Here is a 19,049-nt window from a genome sequence, read left to right as displayed (position 1 = left end):
AAAAACATAGTGGCGTGGCTTCGTGGTTAAGGGGTGTGGCCACAAAATAATACCAATTCATAAAACGGTGCACAGTACTCTCCATTATTCAAATTACGCCGCACAGTAGCACCACTACACCAGGTAGAGACCCTTTTACACCTTACGGCGGACAGATTCCTCTTTTTACACATTACAGCAGACAGCGTCCTCTTTTTACACATTACAGCAGACAGCGTCCCCTTTTTACACATTACGGCAGACAGCATCCCCCTTTTTTACACAACGGCAGACAGCGTGCCCTTGTTACACATAGCGGCAGACAGCGTACATTTTTTTCACATAACGGCAGACAGCCTGCCCTGCTGTTCAGCAACTGCTCTCTTGATCTCGCTTTTATGAGATCGCCCAAGTACGGGATAATTGTGACACCTTGCTTGCACAGGAGCACCATCATTTCCGCCATTACCTTGGTGAAAATTCTCAGGGCCATGGAGAGACCAAACAGCAACGTCTGAAATTGGCAATGACAGTCCTGTACCGCAAATCTGAGGTACGCCTGATGAGGTGGATAAATGGGGACATGAAGGTATGCATCCTGTACACAAATGCGGACAACAGGTGTCAAGCCGTGTGTTGCCTTTGTCGAGCTGTAATAAGTAGGGATAAGGACGTTAACCACCTCGGAACATCCTCCCTTATACGACACCTGCAGCGCATTCATCATAAGTCAGTGACAAGTTCAAAAACTTTGGATGACAGCGGAAGCAGTCCACTGACCACTAAATCCCTTCCTCTTGTAACCAAGCTCCTGCAAACCACACCACCAACTCCCTCAGTGTCAATTTCCTCCTTAGACAGGAGAGCCAATAGTCCTGCAGGCCATGTCACTGGCAAGTCTGACGAGTCCTCTCCTGCCTGGGATTCCTCCGATGCATCCTTGAGTGTAACGCCTACTGCTGCTGGCGCTGCTGTTGTTGCTGCTGGGAGTCGATCGTCATCCCAGAGGGGAAGTCGGAAGACCACTTGTACTACTTCCAGTAAGCAATTGACTGTCCAACAGTCCTTTGCGAGGAAGATGAAATATCACAGCAGTCATCCTGCTGCAAAGCGGATAACTCAGGTCTTGTCAGCCTGGGTGGTGAGAAACGTGGTTCCGGTATCCATCGTTAATTTACAGGCAACTAGAGACTTGATTGAGGTACTGTGTCCCCGGTACCAAATACCCTCTAGGTTCCATTTCTCTAGGCAGGCGATACCGAAAATGTACACAGACCTCAGAAAAAGAGTCACCAGTGTCCTAAAAAATGCAGTTGTACCCAATGTCCACTTGTCTGTGGTTAAGTGGAGCAGGGCAGACTCAGGACTATATGACTGTGACAGCCCACTGGGTAGATGTATTGCCCCCCGCAGCAAGAACAGCAGCGGCGGCACCAGTAGCAGCATCTCGCAATTGCCAACTCGTTCCTAGGCAGGCTACGCTTTGTATCACCGCTTTCCATAAGAGGCACACAGCTGACAACCTCTTACGGAAACTGAGGAACATCATCGCAGAATGGCTTACCCCAATTGGACTCTCCTGGGGATTTGTGACATCGGACAACGCCACCAATATTGTGCGTGCATTACATCTGGGCAAATTCCAGCACGTCCCATGTTTTGCACATACATTTAATTTGGTGGTGCAGAATTATTTAATAAACAACAGGGGCGTGCAAGAGATGCTGTCGGTGGCCCGAAGAATTGCGGGCCACTTTCTGCCTTCAGCCACCGCATGTCGAAGACTGGAGCACCACCAAACATTCCTGAACCTGTCCTGCCATCATCTGAAGCAAGAGGTGGTAACGAGGTGGAATTCAACCCTCTATATGCTTCAGAGGATGGAGGAGCAGCAAAAGGCCATTCAAGCCTATACATCTGCCCACTAAATAGGCAAAGGAGGGGGAATGCACCTGACTCAAGCGCAGTGGAGAATGATTTCAACGTTGTGCAAGGTTCTGCAACCCTTTGAACTTGCCACACGTGAAGTCAGTTCAGACACTGCCAGCCTGAGTCAGGTCATTCCCCTCATCAGGCTTTTGCAGAAGAAGCTGGAGACATTGAAGGAGGAGCTAAAACAGAGCGATTCCACTAGGCATGTGGGTCTTGTGGATGGAGCCCTTAATTCACTTAACCAGGATTCAATCTGTTGAAATCAGAGCACTACATTTTGGCCACCGTGCTCGATCCTAGATTTAAAACCTACATTGTATCTCTCTTTCCGGCAGACACAAGTCTGCAGAGGTTCAAAGACCTGCTGGTGAGAAAATTGTCAAGTCAAGCGGAACGTGACCCGTCAACAGCTCCTCCTTCACATTCTCCCGCAAGTGGGGGTGCAAGGAAAAGGCTAAGAATTCCGAGCCCACCCGCTGGCGGTGATGCAGGGCAGTCTGGAGTGAGTGCTGACATCTGGTCCGGACTGAAGGACCTGGCAACGATTACTGACATGTCGTCTACTGTCACTGCATATGATTCTGTCACCTTTGAAAGAATGGTGGAGAATTATATGAGTGACTGCATCCAGGTAGGCACGTCAGTATGTATACTGGCAGGAAAAAGAGGCAATTTGGAGGCCCTTGCACAAAATGGCTTTATTCTACCTAAGTTGCCCTCCCTCCAGTGTGTACTCCAAAAGAGTGTTTAGTGCAGCCGCTCACCTTGTCAGCAATCGGCGTACGAGGTTACTTCCAGAAAATGTGGAGAAGATGATGATCATCAAAATGAATTATAATCAATTCCTCCGTGGAGACATTCACCAGCAATTGCCTCCAGAAAGTACACAGGGATCTGAGATGGTGGATTCCAGTGGGGACGAATTAATAATCTGTGAGGAGGGGGATGTACACAGTGAAAGGGGTGAGGAATCGGAGGATGATGAGGTGGACATCTTGCCTCTGTAGAGCCAGTTTGTGCAAGGAGAGATTGATTGATTGATTCTTTTTTGGTGGGGGCACAAACCAACCAGTCATTTCAGTCAGTCGTGTGGCAGACCCTGTCGCTGAAATGATGGGTTCATCAATGTTTTTCTTTTCAATCTAAGCCCCTGCAGTTTTCTGTAAGCATCTGCTTCGCTATGATGATCAACAAGTCACATGGGCAAACACTCAGGGCTGGAGGCGTAGATCTTAGGACCAGCTGCTACAAGCATGGCAGAGGTGTCACTATCACTGGTGACACCCAGAGAGGTGGCGAAGGAGATTGTAATGCAGTGCGCGCAGATAAGCAGCGCAATGGTAAAAAGGAGGCATGGTCTCATAGGTAGGGGCGTGGCCTGAATCACCATTTTGTTGCTCCGGGTATCCCGGGGGTTGGGGGCTGCACCCGGGGACTAGTGTGTGAGTGGTGCTGGCTCCTGCACAGTGACAGAAACTGGGTGTTGCACGTAATGTCACAGTGAAACACCCATATTCTGTCACTGAAGAAGAGCCGGCACTTTGGTGTCACCCCCCTTGGCGGGTGACACTCGGGTGTGTGCCGCAACCCTGTTGTGATGCCACTGACCGATGGGAAGCTTTACGTGGCTTACCCATGTGTTAGTAGCCCCAAGCATCTTTTGTGTTAGTCCCTGAAGAAAAACTTCAAATATTGTTTACAATTTTGTAATCAATGGGCCTAATTCAGTAAGGATTGCAAATTCTGCTAAGTAACATAATTTGCAATCCTTTGGTCCGCATGCTGGGGCCACCCATCACAGGGCATGGCCACCCAGCATGCCGCCTCCCTTCTTGACCACGCTGAAATTGCAGTCTCAGTGCAGTTCAGCGTGATCATAAAAAATGGGTTAGCCTCCTGTTGGTGCAGACTATACGTGTGCGCAGGAAGCCGCCACCATTTTTGTGATCGCAGCGGCTGCATGTGATGTCATGCAGCCGCTCTGACCACGCCTCCTGTTTCTCCGTTGCCGACCCCATTTTGTAGCCCTGCCCCTGCACCTCTCCATCTCCGACTTTGAAATGGATTGTTGCTGACCCCCCCCCCGCACCGATTGACAGTCAGAGGTGATCGCATTATCTGCGGGGTGCCACAGAAAATGCAGGCGCATGCGTATGCTCTTAGCAATTTTTGCAGTTGGATTGCTTATTGCGATTACAATCCAACCTGAATCAGGCTCTATTACCTATCACAATGCACTGCAGGTAGTACAAAATGGGGTTAATATAGGAGAAAAACCCCCAGAGCTGTGCTCCTTAACTGTCCCTGGTGGCTAGTGGAGCAGCTGCCCAGTAATCAGTGTCCACGCCAGTGCGCACACGGCCCGCCCCCTACAGCCACGCTGGATCTCGGTATAGTGTGGGCACAGAAGCCCCTTACCTCCCTTTCATCAGCGGCCTCATGATCCCGGAGGGCGGTGTGTGTGTGACTGACCTTAGGAAGAAACCGGAGCCTCCGCTGCAGTGACCCAGCAACCAGGGCACGGGAGTATACTGCGCCGCTGGGAGTGATGGAGCTGCAGTAAAGATGTCTATTAGACCTAGCCTGCTGCAGCCCTTGTAGATTCTTATAAAAAAAGTTCTTCTTTTCTTGTCAAAATTAATAGCTAAGAATAGGCTGCCTGAGGCAGCCCCCTGTTAAGTGGCCTGCTACTGAAGGCACCAACTACAAACTGAGCTCCCTGTTCATGGAAGCGAGGTTATAGAGCAGGGGGCGCTGAGCATCTTGGGAACAGTCAAAAGCTTTGAGCCTGTTGGTGCCTCAGATCAAGATCCTACTCTACACCCCAATGTGAATCCTTGTGGAGTCCAGTGTACCCCACAGAAGAAATGAATGTGTCACACCCATTGGCAGCAACATTAGAATAGCTGCTGATGGGCACAATTGAGAAAGGAAGGGGGGAAAACATTTGAATCCAGCACATATATGTAATTTGAATATGTAATTTGTACCTTCCTACTTTAAAATGTAATGGATGAACCTCACCCTGTGAGAACTATCTTTATGATCAAGAGATCTCATATGCAAGATAAGTATGTGTTGGCAGAGGCGCTCACTGGGCAGAGATGCTGATCGCATCTCTGGCATGTGCCGGTGCACTGCGGCACCAGCACACACACACACTTCAGACCTGATCTCCTGTTGTGTGAATATGCACAGCAGAGATCAGGTCTGAATTAGGCCCTATATACAGCTGTCAGTAAGGCAGGGATCTGCTGCTGCCAGTGAGGCAGGGATCTGCTGCTGCCAGTGAGGCAGGGATCTGCTGCTGCCAGTGAGGCAGGGATGTGCTGCTGTCAGTGAAGCAGTGATCTGCTGCTGTCAGTGAGGCAGTGATCTGCTGCTGTCAGTAAGGCAGGGATGTGCTGCTATAAGTGAGGCAGGTATGTGCTGCTGTCAATGAGGCAGGGATGTGCTGCTGTCAGTGAAGCAGGGATGTGCTGCTGTCAGCAAGGCAGTGATCTGCTGCCCACTATCTCCCTATCACCCCTGCCTGAGTCACACACTTTCCCTGTCACCCCTGCCCCAGTTACCCACTATCTCCCAGTCACCGCTGCCTCAGTTAACCACTATACCTGCGACCCCTGCCTCAGTCACCCACTATACCAGTCACCCCTGCTTTAGTCACCCACTATCTCTGTCACCCCTGCCTCAGTCAACCACTATCTCCATATCACCCCTGCCTCAGTCACCCACTATCCCTGTCACCCCTGCCTCAGTCTCCTACTGTCCCTGTCACCCCTGCCACAGTCATCCACTATATCCCTATCACCCCTGCCTTAGTCACTGACTATCTCCCAGTCACCCCGGCCTCAGTCACCCACTATCTCCCACTCATACATGCTTCAGTCACCCACTATCTCCCAGTCATCCCTGCCTCAGTCACCTACTGACACCAGTGCAGACATTTCTGCTGCGGCCTCTCCACTCTCCAGCGTGAACGTCCTGACGACTGAGGAAATCCGCTTCCCAGTTGAGGACTCCGGGAATGAACACTGCCGATATTGCTGGCAGATGACGTTCTACCCAACTGAGGATTTTTGATACTTCCAGCTTTGCTATGCAATTTCGAGTGCCGCCTTGATGATTTGTGTACACTACCGTGGTGGCGTTGTCCGATTGTACTTGAACAGGCCTGTTCTGTACTAGAGGCAGGGCCAGTGTCAATGAATTGAACACTGCCTGCAATTCCAGAATGTTTATCGGGAGGAGAGATTCCTCCCTGGTCCACCGATGGTGAAGGGTCGTCATCACGGCCATGACCTTGGTGAATTTCCGAGGTGCCGTGGCCAAACCAGAAGGCAGGACCTGAAATCCAAAAACTAACCAGGCACAACACTGCTTAGCTTCCAACATCAGATGAGATTGGACATATCCAGTGTGATGCGGCTGTAGATTATTTTTGCTGTTTCTAACTTCTACTTCTAACTACTGGTACATCAATGAATAAGTTTCAAAATAGAATGCATCAAGAGAACGGTGTTGGTAGTATAAAACTACCTACAGCACCTGATATTCCCAGGTGGTCTCACATCCAAGAACAAACCAGGCCTAAAATCAGGTGATATTGGGCATATACAGTGTGGTGTGGCTGTAGATGAGCTTAGTGGTTTCTGTTAGAGTTCTTCTACTTCTAACTACTCGTACATAAATGAGTAAGCGGACGATTTATTAAACCTGGTGAAATGATAATTTGCATGGTGATAAAGTACCAGCCAATCAGCTCCTAATTGCCATGTCACAGGCTGGGTTTGAAAAATGACAGTTAGGAGCTGACTGGCTGGTACTTTATCACCTTGCACTTTATTAGTTCACCAGGCTTAATAGATCTGCCCCAATGTTTCAAAATGGAATGCATCAAGGCCCTCATTCCGAGTTGTTCGCTCGCAAGTGAATTTTAGCAGATTTGCTCATGCTAAGCCGCCGCCTACTGGGAGTGAATCTTAGCATCTTAAAATTGCGAACGATGTATTCGCAATATTGCGATTACACACCTCGTAGCAGTTTCAGAGTAGCTCCAGACTTACTCGGCATCTGCGATCAGTTCAGTGCTTGTCGTTCCTGGTTTGACGTCACAAACACACCCAGCGTTCACCCAGACACTCCCCCGTTTCTCCGGCCACTCCTGCGTTTTTTCCGGAAACGGTAGCGTTTTTTCCCACACGCCCATAAAACGGCCTGTTTCCGCCCAGTAACACCCATTTCCTGTCAATCACATTACGATCGCCAGAACGATGAAAAAGCCGTGAGTAAAATTACTAAGTGCATAGCAAATTTACTTGGCGCAGTCGCAGTGCGGACATTGCGCATGCGCATTAAGCGAAAAATCGCTGCGATACGAAGATTTTTACCGAGCGAACCACTCGGAATGAGGGCCCAAGAGAACGGTGTTAGTATTGTAAAAATACACACAGCTCCTGGTATTTCCTGGTGGTCTCCCATCGAAGTACTAAAACCAGGACCAACACTGCTCAGCTTCCATGATCAGGAGAGATTGGGCAAATCCAGTGTGCTGTGGCTGTAGATGAGCTGGTGGTTTTTATTACAGCTCTTCTACTTCTAACTTCTGGTACATAAAAGAATACATGTAAAAATTAAATGTACCAAGAAAATGGTGTTGGTAGTTTAAAAACACCTAAAGAATCTGATACTACCAAGCAGTCTCCCATCCATGTATTAACAAAGTCCAATACTGCTTTGCTTCAAAAATCAAATGAGATTGGGCATATCCAGTGTGGTGTGGCTTTAGATAAGCTTTGTGGTTTCTGTTAGAGCTCTTCTACTTCTAACTACTGGTACATTAATGAATATGTATAAGGTTGTAGTTTATCCAATATGCCTTTACTACCTTACCTTTCAACCCCCCCTCCCTCCCCTCTTCTCCTTATAGCTTCCTTAGTTCTCTCCTCCTCATGTGTGCGTTATTTGTTTTCTCATACGTCCTAGATGATGCTGGGGTCACATTAAGAACCATGGGGTATAGACGGGATCTGCAGGAGACATGGGCACTTTAAGACTTTCAAAGGGTGTGAACTGTCTCCTCCCTCTATGCCCCTCCTCCAGACTCCAGTTTTAGTATTGTGCGCAGTGATACTGGATGCACTACAGGGGAGCTCTACTGAGTTTCTCTGAAAAGACTTGTTAGTTTTTTTTTTATTTTCAGGGAGGCTGCTGGCAACAGTCTCCCTGCTTCGTGGGACTTAGGGGAGAGAAGTATGACCAACTTCTAGTGAGTTCAATGGCTCTGCTTCAGGCTGACAGAACACCATTAGCTCCTGAGGGTGCTGATCGCTGGGTACGCCTTACAGAGCCAGAAGACAGGTGAGTAGCAGAAGAACAGAAGACTTCTTCTCCAGTGATGGCATTCTGAGGTACCGAGCAGCGAGCGGAATGCTGCGCGCCATGCTCCCACACAAACACAGGCACTGCAGGGTGCAGGGCACGGGGGTGGGGGGGCACCCTGGGCAGCATAAATTCCTCACAAAAGGCTGGAAAAAGTGGACATTAGTGCCTGGGCACTGTCCTTACCCCGCTAGCGTAATTAATTATTTCTGAGCGGGACAGATACGCGCCATTACAGTAGCGGGGCTTCTTCCTCACCTCACCAGAACATCTTTAGAGCATTACAAGTCTATCACTATAGAGTTTATTATTTCCCAGACTGTGTACTTTTGGCGCTGGATTGTGAGCTGAAAAATCCTCTGTGTCCCTCTGACAGATTTACTGACGGTCTGTCCCCCATAAGCCGATGTGTCTGTGGGTACTTGGTACATGTGTGTCAACATGTCGGTGGCTGAATGTTTTTCCCAAGAGGAAACTATATTAGGAATGCAGACATATGATGGTGGCCCTGTTGGCACCACCAATAACTGACTGGGTAAAAGTTTCAGTAATATCAGAGTACGGTTGGATAAATCTGTGTCCCAGACACAGACGTAGAGAATAGATGTGATGTTCATGGCTATGTTTCTTTTCCCTCAGGCCCCGCGGGGTCGCAAAAATGTTATTTTGCCCAGTTACTACACACTGATACTGACACGGATACTGATTCCTATGTCGACCATAATGTTTCCTGATTAGATCCAATATTGGCAAGGAGCATTCAGTACATGATTGTGGATATTAAGGACATATTAAAATCACTGAAGACCCTGCTGTTCCTGACAAAGGGGTCTATATGTATGTATATATAGATATATAATGAAAGCTGATGTAACGTTCCTCCATCTCTGTTTGAGAAAGTCTGGGCCAGCTCGACAAGATGGTTTCAAATCCCCAAAAGGATTCTGGTTGTTTATTCATTTCCCGCCGCGGACAGAATAAAGTGGGAGTCACCCCCTGTTCTGCACGGGGCCCTGTCACAAATCCAGCGGATCGTATGCAGGAAGCTACATTATTTCTAGTTATGTAACCAAGGGTACATTACTTATACCTGCCATTACATGTGCATGGGTGAGTAGTAGTATTCAAGAATTGGTCGAATACCTTGTCATCCGATATAGATACCTTGGAGAGATGGGATACTCCTTACGTTGTATCATATCAAGGACACTGCAGCATACTTACGTGAGACTGCAAGGGATATAGGACTCTTGAGTTCACGGGCCAATTTCATGGCAGTCTCGGATAGGAGGGCATTGTGGATTCACCAAGAGAATGCTGATGCTGACTCCAAGAAGAAAGGGAGTCTCTTCCCTATGAAGGTGAAGCGTTGTTTGGTGACTGCCTAGTTAATTTGATCTCGGCAGCTCCCGCAGGTAAGTCAACCTTCTTGCCCTATGTTCCCTCCCAACGGATGAAGACGCATCATTATCTGATGCAGTCATTTCGGCCCAATAGATATGCAAGAAGTTAAGATTCCCCTTTCTTTGCAGGTAGAGGAAGGAGAAGAGGGAAGAGGTCTGCATCCTCTTCAAGATCGCAGGAGCAGAGATCATCCTCTGCTTCTGCCAAATCCACCGCATGACGCTGGGGCTCTCTTGCAGGAGCCCGCACCAGTGGGGGCACGTCTAAAACTCTTCAGTCAGTTCTGGATTCATTCGGACATGGACTCGTGTGTTTTACAAATAGTGTCCCAAGGGTACAAACTGGGGTTTCAAGACGTTCCCCCTCACCGATTGTTCAAATCGGCTTAAGTCAGCAGGGAGAAGGTTTTTATTCAAGCCTCTTCGTGGTCCCTAAGCCGGACAGCTCAGTCAGACCAATCTGAAATCTGAATTAAATTTCAAGATGGAATCTCTCAGTGCAGTGATCTCCAGTCCAGAGGAAGGAGATTTCATGGTTTTGGTAGACATAAAGGATGCCTACTTACATGTTCCCATTTAGCCTCTGCATCAAGCTACCTGAGGTTTGCAATTCAGTATTGTCATTACCAATTTCAGACATTGCCGTTTGGTCTGTCCACGGCTCCGAGGATTTTAACCAGGGTGATCGCAAGCAAGGAGTAACAATTATCCCTTACTTGGATGATCTTTTGATAAAGGCGAAATCCAGGGACCAGTTAGTGCAAAACATTGCACTCTCCCTGACAGTTCTTCAACAACATAGTTGGCTCCTAAACTTGCCAAAATCGCAGTTGGTCCCAATGACGCGGTTGTTGTTTTTGGGAGTGATACTGGACACAGAAGAGGTTTTCTTCCAGTGGAAAGGCTCTGGAGATCCAGAGTCTGGTCAAACAAATTCTGAAACCAGCAAGAGTGTTAATCCATCAATGCATTTGGTTGCTGGGTAAGATGGTTGCGGCCTACGAGCCCATTCAGTTTGGCTGGTTCCATGCCAGAGTGTTCCAGTTGGACCTGTTGGACAAGTGGTCCGGATCCCACCTACACACGCACCGGAGGATAATCCTGTCTTCCAAGACCAGAATCTCACTCCATTGGTGGCTGCACAGTTCTCACCTCCTAGAGGGGCGAAGGTTCGGGATCCAGGACTGGATCCTAGGGACCATGGATGCAACCCTCCGAGGCTGGGGAGCAGTCACACAGGGGGAAAACGTCCAAGGAAGATGGTCAAGTCGGGAAAGTTGTCTCCACATAAATGTTCTGGAGTTAAGGGCCATTTAATAACTGCAGACACAGTACGCACTGGGACGGGTGCCCAGCATCCTCTACGGACTAAGAGAAAAGGATTTACTGGTAGGTATTAAAATCCTATTTTCTCTAACGTCCTAGAGGATGCTGGGGACTCCTTAAGGACCATGGGGATAGACGGCTCCGCAGGAGACATGGGCACTTTAAGAAAGACTTTAGTTCTGGGTGTGCACTGGCTCCTCCCTCTATGCCCCTCCTCCATACCTCAGTTTGATACTGTGCCCAGTGGAGACTGGGTGCTTTTCAGGAGCTCTCCTGAGCTTTCTGACAGAAAGTATTTTGTTAGGTTTTTAATTTTCAGGGAGCACTGCTGGCAACAGACTCCCTGCATCGAGGGACTGAGGGGAGAGAAGCAGCCCTACTCTCCGAGTTGCAAGGTCCTGCTTCTTAAGCTACTGGACACCATTAGCTCCAAATGGATTAGCTCCAAAGGGATTGGTACGCAGGATCTCACCCTCGCCGTCCGTCCCAGAGCCGCGCCGCCGTCCCCCTCGCAGAGCCGGAAGATAGAAGCCGGGTGAGTATGAGAAGAAAAGAAGACTTCAGAGGCGGCAGAGGACTTCATGATCTTCATTGAGGTAACGCACAGCACTGCAGCTGTGCGCCATTGCTCCCATACACCTCACATACTCCGGTCACTGTAAGGGTGCAGGGCGCAGGGGGGGCGCCCTGGGCTGCAATATAAACCTCTTTTTGGCAGAAATATAACATATATACAGCTGGGCACTGTATATATGTATGAGCCCCCGCCAATTGTACAGTTTAAGCGGGACAGAAGCCCGCCGCCGAGGGGGCGGGGCTTCTCCCTCAGCACTCACCAGCGCCATTTTTTCTCCACTGCACCGCTGAGAGGAAGCTCCCCGGACTCTCCCCTGCTTATACCACGGTAGACAAGAGGGTTGAAAAGAGAGGGGGGGGGGCACATAATTTGGCGCAAATTACATACAGCAGCACTACTGTGCAAACATTAAGTTACTGTGCTATTCCTGGGTTATATAGCGCTGGGGTATGTGCTGGCATACTCTCTCTCTGTCTCTCCAAAGGGCAGAGCCGGCCATAGGCATAGGCAAACTAGGCAATTGCCTAGGGCATTTGATATGCCTAGGGGCATCAGATACTTCTGCTGATTAAAATGATATGCGGCATGCCTATATTCTGTGTGTAGCATTTCATATGCAGATACAGCCACAGTCTCACACAGTATATAGGCGTGCTGCATATCATTTTAATCAGCAGAAGCTGCGTGTGCATCCTAACAACATAGCAATGCAAATAAGATGCATTTTAATAAAAAAAAGGTGCCCCAACGTTAGCATTGAGGCAAGATTTATGAGGACACATCTGTATCCAAGCAGAGGCAGAGGTCACAGTGTTAGTGGCAGTGTGAGTGCTGTGTGCATGTGAGTGGGTTGATTGTGCAGTAGTGTTCGGAATATGAGTAAGGAGCATTATGTGTGTCATGTAAAAATGCATTAATAATGTGCAACATATGTGTAAGGGGCACTATGTGTGTCATTATGTGTATAAGGGCATTAATAATGTGCGGCATATGTGTAAGGGACATTGGTGGTCATTCCGAGTTGTTCGCTCTGTAATTTTCTTCGCATCGCAGCGATTTTCCGCTAATTGCGCATGCGCAAGGGTGGTCATTCCGAGTTGTTCGCTCGTAATTTTCTTCGCATCGCAGCGATTTTCCGCTAATTGCGCATGCGCAATGTTCGCTCTGCGACTGCGCAAAGTAAATTTGCTATGCAGTTAGGTATTTTACTCACGGCATTACGAGGTTTTTTCTTTGTTCTGCTGATCGTAGTGTGAATGACAGGAAGTGGGTGTTTCTGGGCGGAAACTGGCCGTTTTATGGGTGTGTGTGAAAAAACGCTGCCGTTTCTGGGTAAAACGTGGGAGTGTCTGAAGAAATGGGGGAGTGTCTGGGCGAACGCTGGGTGTGTTTGTGACGTCAAACCAGGAACGAAACTGACTGAACTGATCGCAGTTGTCGAGTAAGTCTGGAGCTACTCAGAAACTGCTGAGAAGTGTCTATTCGCAATTCTGCTAATCTTTCGTTCGCAATTTTGATAAGCTAAGATACACTCCCAGTAGGCGGCGGCTTAACGTGTGCAATGCTGCTAAAAGCAGCTTGCGAGCTAACAACTCGGAATGAGGGCCATTATGTGTAAAAGGGCATTAATAAAGGTTGTCATAATGTGTAAGACGCATTATGTTTATAAGGACATTAATGATGTGTCTCATATGTGTAAGGGGCATTACTGTGTGGAATTATGTGTATAAATGCATTACTAATGTGTGGCATTATGTGTATAAGGTGCTCTAATATGTAGCGTTGCGTATAGAAAGGGCATTTACTGTGTCGTCTAATGTGAATAAAGAGCAATAGGGTGTGGTGTAATGTAAATAAGGAGCAATTCAGTGTGATGTAATGTGAATAAGGAGCACTACTGTGAGAAGTAACGTTTATAAGGTAAAGTGATACTACTGTGGGATGTAATGTGAATTATGGACACTATCGCGTGATCAAATGTGAATAAAATTGCAGTACTGTGTGGCGGAATTTTAATTGGGGGTACTATTGTGTGGACATGCCCATTGCCAGCAAAAACACACCCCTTTTTGGACTGTGCGCCAAATGTGCGAACTGTTCCTGTTTAAAATATAGGGGGTACAAACACCAAAATAAGTACTGTTATGGGTGAGGGTTGATGGTGCTGGGAAAGAGGTGCAAGGTCAGAGGCGGAACCAGCGGTGGTGCTAGGGGGCACCAGGCAAAATCTTGCCTAGGGCATCATATTGGTTAGGGCCAGCTCTGCCAAAGGGCCTTGTGGGGGAAATGTCTTCAGTAAAAGCATTCCCTGTGTGTGTGGTGTGTCGGTACGCGTGTGTCGACATGTCTGAGGAAGAAGGCTATATTAGAGAGGAGCGGGAGCAAATGAATGTGGTGTCTCCGCCGACACCTGATTGGATGGATATGTGGAATGTTTTAAATGCTAGTGTAAACTCATTGCACAAAAGATTAGACAATGCTGAAGCTTTGGGACAGTCAGGGTCTCAACCCATGCCTGATCCTATGTCGCAGGGACTGTCAGGGTCTCATAAGTGCCCACTATCCAGATTGTTGACACAGATACCGACACGGATTCTGACTCCAGTGTCGATTACGATGATGCAAAGTTACAGCCAAAATTGGCAAAATACATTTGATATATGATTATGGCAATAAAAGATGTTTTGCACATCACAGAGGAGCCCCCTATCCCTGACAAGAGGGTACATATGTACAAGGGAAAGAAGCCTGAGGTAACCTTTTCCCCTCACACGAGCTGAACGAGTTATGTGAAAAAGCTTGGGAATCTCCTGCAGATTTCCAAAAGGATTCTTATGGCGTATCCTTTCCCATCAACGGATAGGTTACGATGGGAATCCTCCCCTTGGGTGGACAAAGCATTAACACGCTTATCCAAGAAGTTAGCCCTCCCGTCCCAGGATACGGCTACCCTCAAAGAGTCTGCTGACCGCAAACAGGAGATTACCCTGAAGTCCATTTATACACATTCAGGTACCTTACTCAGACCGGCAATTGCGTCGGCCTGGGTGTGTATGTGTAGTGCTGTAGCGGCATGGACGGATACCCTAGATAAGGATACTATTTTATTGCCCCTGGGGCATATAAGAGATGCTGTCCTATATATGTGTGTATGCAAACTACAGGTGCTGCTGCATGGCTCACACCCTTTTACTTGTCTTGTAGAGCAACTCTGGAGCTGTTACTGGGTCCAGCTGCTGCAAGAAATCAGCTTGAATGCTTCAGGGGCTGGGGCATGGCCAACATGAGCCCCACACTGATGGGGGTGTATAAAGCGATCTAGGGGTCATCCAAGCGCAACCCCACAAAGGCCGCCATGCCCTGCGTGACCATTTTCTCTTTTCATATGCAGACGAGGGTTGCAGCCAACTATACCCATTGCTTGGATGACATCACCATATGCGAATCCATCTGCTGCAGGCCTTCCCCCAGGAATGCTTGCACTAGTTGTTGCATTTGGTTTGTTGTTTGGGGGGTGCTTCAGTATTAGGCAGCCTTCTGCCCTCACACATTCGTCTGAAAATGTGTTCTCCCTGCAGTTGTTGTCCCCAGATGAGAGTTCCCTTGTGCTGCCTCAGTTGAATCTCCTTTACTTGACGGAGGTGTGCCTGAGCAGCGGCCCTCCCCAGCCCTATCTCAAATCATACTTATTTTGCTTAGGTGATACCATGGTCATGAAGATTGTTTTCCCAGGGTGAGGTTCATTCATTGCATTCTGGGTATGCTGACCTCTGTGATTTCCCCAAATGTGGGAATCTCGACTGCATAATTTGTGGTAGGGGGGGGGCTGCATTTGTGCTTTCCCCTGGTTGGCTCTGGTATAATTTAGATCTCATTGTCTCAGGTCTCTCTCCAGCCTAGTTTGCTGTCTGTTTCCACTTCTCTTTTCTTGAGCCCCTCCCTTCTATTCCCTTGCGCACTATCCTGACTTCTCCCGTCTGCTTACTTTGTGCCTTCCAACGCACAATGCGAACTACAGGTGGTGTTGCAGGGCCCACACCCTTTTATTTGCCTTACAGAGCAGCTCTGGAGCTGTTACAGTGCCCAGCTGCTGCAAGAAATCAGCTTGAATGCTTCAGGGGCTGAGGCATGGCCAACATGAGCCCCACACCAAAGGAGGGTGGGGGGTGTTCAATGCGAACTAGGGGTCATCCAAGCGCCCCTTTTCTCTTTTCATATGCAGATGAGGGTTCCAGCCAACTTTGGCCCACTGCTTGGATGACATCACCGTATGCAAATCCGTCTGCTGCAGCCCTTTCCCCAGGAATGCTTGTACTAGTTGTTGCATATGGTTTGATGTTTGAGGGTGCTTCAGTATTAGGCAGCCTTCCGCCCTCTCATTTTCATCTGAAAAGATGTGGTCTCCCTGCAGTTGTTGTCCCCAGACAAGAGTTCCCTTGTGCTTCCTCAGTTGAATCTCCTTAACTTGACGGGGGTGTGCTCGAGCAGCCGCTCTCCACAGCCCTATCCCAATACATGCTTTTCTTGCGTATGAGATCTCTTGATCATGAAGATAGTTCTCACAGGGTGAGGTTCATCCATTACATTTTAAAGTAGGAAGGTACAAATGACATATTCAAATTACATATATGTGCTGGATTCAAATGTTTCCCCCCCTTCCTTTCTCAATTGTGCCCATCAGCAGCTATTCTAATGTTGCTGCCAATGGGTGTGACACATTCATTTCTTCTGTGGGGTACACTGGACTCCACAAGGATTCACATTGGGGTGTAGAGTAGGATCTTGATCTGAGGCACCAACAGGCTCAAAGCTTTTGACTGTTCCCAAGATGCTCAGCGCCCCCTGCTCTATAACCTCGCTTCCATGAACAGGGAGCTCAGTTTGTAGTTGGTGCCTTCAGTAGCAGGCCACTTAACAGGGGGCTGCCTCAGGCAGCCTATTCTTAGCTATTAATTTTGACAAGAAAAGAAGAACTTTTTTTTATAAGAATCTACAAGGGCTGCAGCAGGTTAGGTCTAATAGACATCTTTACTGCAGCTCCATCACTCCCAGCGGCGCAGTATACTCCCGTGCCCTGGTTGCTGGGTCACTGCAGCGGAGGCTCCGGTTTCTTCCTAAGGTCAGTCACACACACACCGCCCTCCGGGATCACGAGGCCGCTGATGAAAGGGAGGTAAGGGACTTCTGTGCCCACACTATACCGTGATCCAGCGTGGCTGTAGGGGGTGGGCCATGTGCGCACTGGCGTGGACACTGATTACTGGGCAGCCGCTCCACTAGCCACCAGGGACAGTTAAGGAGCACAGCTCTGGGGGGGTTTTCTCTTATATTAACCCCATTTTGTACTACCCGCAGTGCATTGTGATAGGTAATAGAGCCTGATTCAGGTTGGATTGCAATCGCAATAAGCAATCCAACTGCAAAAATTGCTAAGAGCATACGCATGCGCCTGCATTTTCTGCGGCACCCCGCAGATAATGCGATCGCTTCTGACTGTCAATCGGTGCTGGGGGGGGGGGTCAGCAACAATCCATTTCCAAGTCGGAGATGGAGCGGTGCATGGGCAGGGCTACAAAATGGGGTCGGCAACGGAGAAACAGGAGGCATGGTCAGAGCTGCTGCATGACATCACATGCAGCAGCTGCGATCACAAAAATGGTGGCGGCTTCCTGCGCACACATACAGTCTGCACCAACAGGAGGCTAACCCATTTTTTATGATCACGCTGAACTGCGCTGAGACTGCAATTTCAGCGTGGTCAAGAAGGGAGGCGGCATGCTGGGTGGCCCCAGCATGCGAACCAAAGGATTGCAAATTCTGTAACTTAGCAGAATTTGCAATCCTTACTGAATTAGGCCCATTGATTACAAAATGTATTTGTAAATATTTGAAGTTTTTCTTCAGGGACTAACACAAAAGATGCTTGGGGCTACTAACACATGGGTAAGCCACGTAAAGCTTCCCATGGGTCAGTGGCATCACAACGGGGTTGCGGCCCACACCCGAGTGTCACCCGCCAAGGGGGGTGACACCAAAGTGCCGGCTCCTCTTCAGTGACAGAATATTGGTGTTTCACTGTAACATTACGTGCAACACCCAGTTTCTGTCACTGTGCAGGAGCCAGCACCACTCACACACTAGTCCCCGGGTGCAGCACTCAACCCCCGGGATACCCGGAGCAACAAAATGGAGATTCAGGAAAACATGCCACACCCCTACCTATGAGACCATGCCTCCTTTTTACCATTGCACTGCTTATCTGCGCGCACTGCATTACAATCTCCCTCGCTGCCTCTCTGGGTGTCACCAATGATAGTGACACCTTTGCCATGCTTGTAGCAGCTGGTCCTAAGATCTACACCTCCAGCCCTGAGTGTTTGCCCTTGTGACTTGTTGATCATCATAGCGAAGCAGATTCTTACAGAAAACTGCAGGGGCTTAGATTGAAAAGAAAAACATTGACGAACCCATCATTTCAGCAACAGGGTCTGCCACACGGCTGACTGAAATGACTGGTTGGTTTGGGCCCCCACCAAAAAAGAAGCAATCAATCTCTCCTTGCACAAACTGGCTCTACAGAGGCAAGATGTCCACCTCATCATCCTCCGATTCCTCACCCCTTTCACTGTGTACATTGCCCCCCTCACATATTATTAATTCGTCCCCACTGGAATCCACCATCTCAGATCCCTGTGTACTTTCTGGAGGCAATTGCTGGTAAATGTCTCCACGGAGGAATTGATTATAATTCATTTTGATGATCATCATCTTCTCCACATTTTCTGGAAGTAACCTCGTACGCCGATACTAGAAGGTAAAAGGACCCCAACACCACCCCCATGGCGACCCCCAGGTCGGGGTGTGTGTGTGAATGTAAGGCCCCCAGCAGAGAGAGCAGCAGCAGAAGTAGTGTCAGAGGGCGTAATCCAAGTTTCAGTAATGGCTAGTAGGTGTAGGGAGTTGGAAATGAAAAGGTCATGAGTGGGGACCAGTTTGTTATAAACAGATCTGGCATTCCAGAGGGCACAGGATAGGGGGTATGAGTTTGTGGGAGAGATGTGAATTAGATTTTCAGGGTTGCTGTAGCGATGAGGTGGGATTAACTTTGAGGGCAGGGATGATGAGAGAGTAGTGATGGTACGGGTGCCTGAGCTAGGAGGGGAAACTGCAGGAGGTGGGCAGGGAGGGAGGTCAGTGTGATGTGGATGGGGGTGTGGGGAGGTGACAGGGAAGGGAGAGAGGGAGCAGGGCTGAGTTGTGGGGTAGCAGGACCATGGGGCAGAGGTGAATGAAAGTGGGGTAACAGGAAAGGTGGGGGAAGGAAACAGAGGGATGGAGGGGAGACAGAGGAGGGGAGAGAGGAGGAGGTGGAGGAGACTAGGGGGGAAGGATAAAGATACATTATTAGGTAGACACTGAGTGATGTGGGGAGTATAAGAAAACCTTGACAT

General features: G+C 48.7%; 1 non-coding gene across 1 annotated transcript; it reads left to right on the top strand.

Annotated features, from left to right (window-relative positions):
* Positions 1 to 15,280: 15,280 nt before the first annotated feature.
* Positions 15,281 to 15,445, top strand: LOC134994951 (U1 spliceosomal RNA). The gene has a single exon (XR_010197868.1). It is a non-coding gene; the product is annotated as a U1 spliceosomal RNA (small nuclear RNA).
* Positions 15,446 to 19,049: the final 3,604 nt, after the last annotated feature.

This window comes from Pseudophryne corroboree, unplaced genomic scaffold, assembly GCF_028390025.1.
Source record: "Pseudophryne corroboree isolate aPseCor3 unplaced genomic scaffold, aPseCor3.hap2 scaffold_1341, whole genome shotgun sequence".
Classification (NCBI taxonomy): Eukaryota; Metazoa; Chordata; class Amphibia; order Anura; family Myobatrachidae; genus Pseudophryne; species Pseudophryne corroboree.
This window is presented reverse-complemented; position numbering and strand designations above follow the sequence as displayed.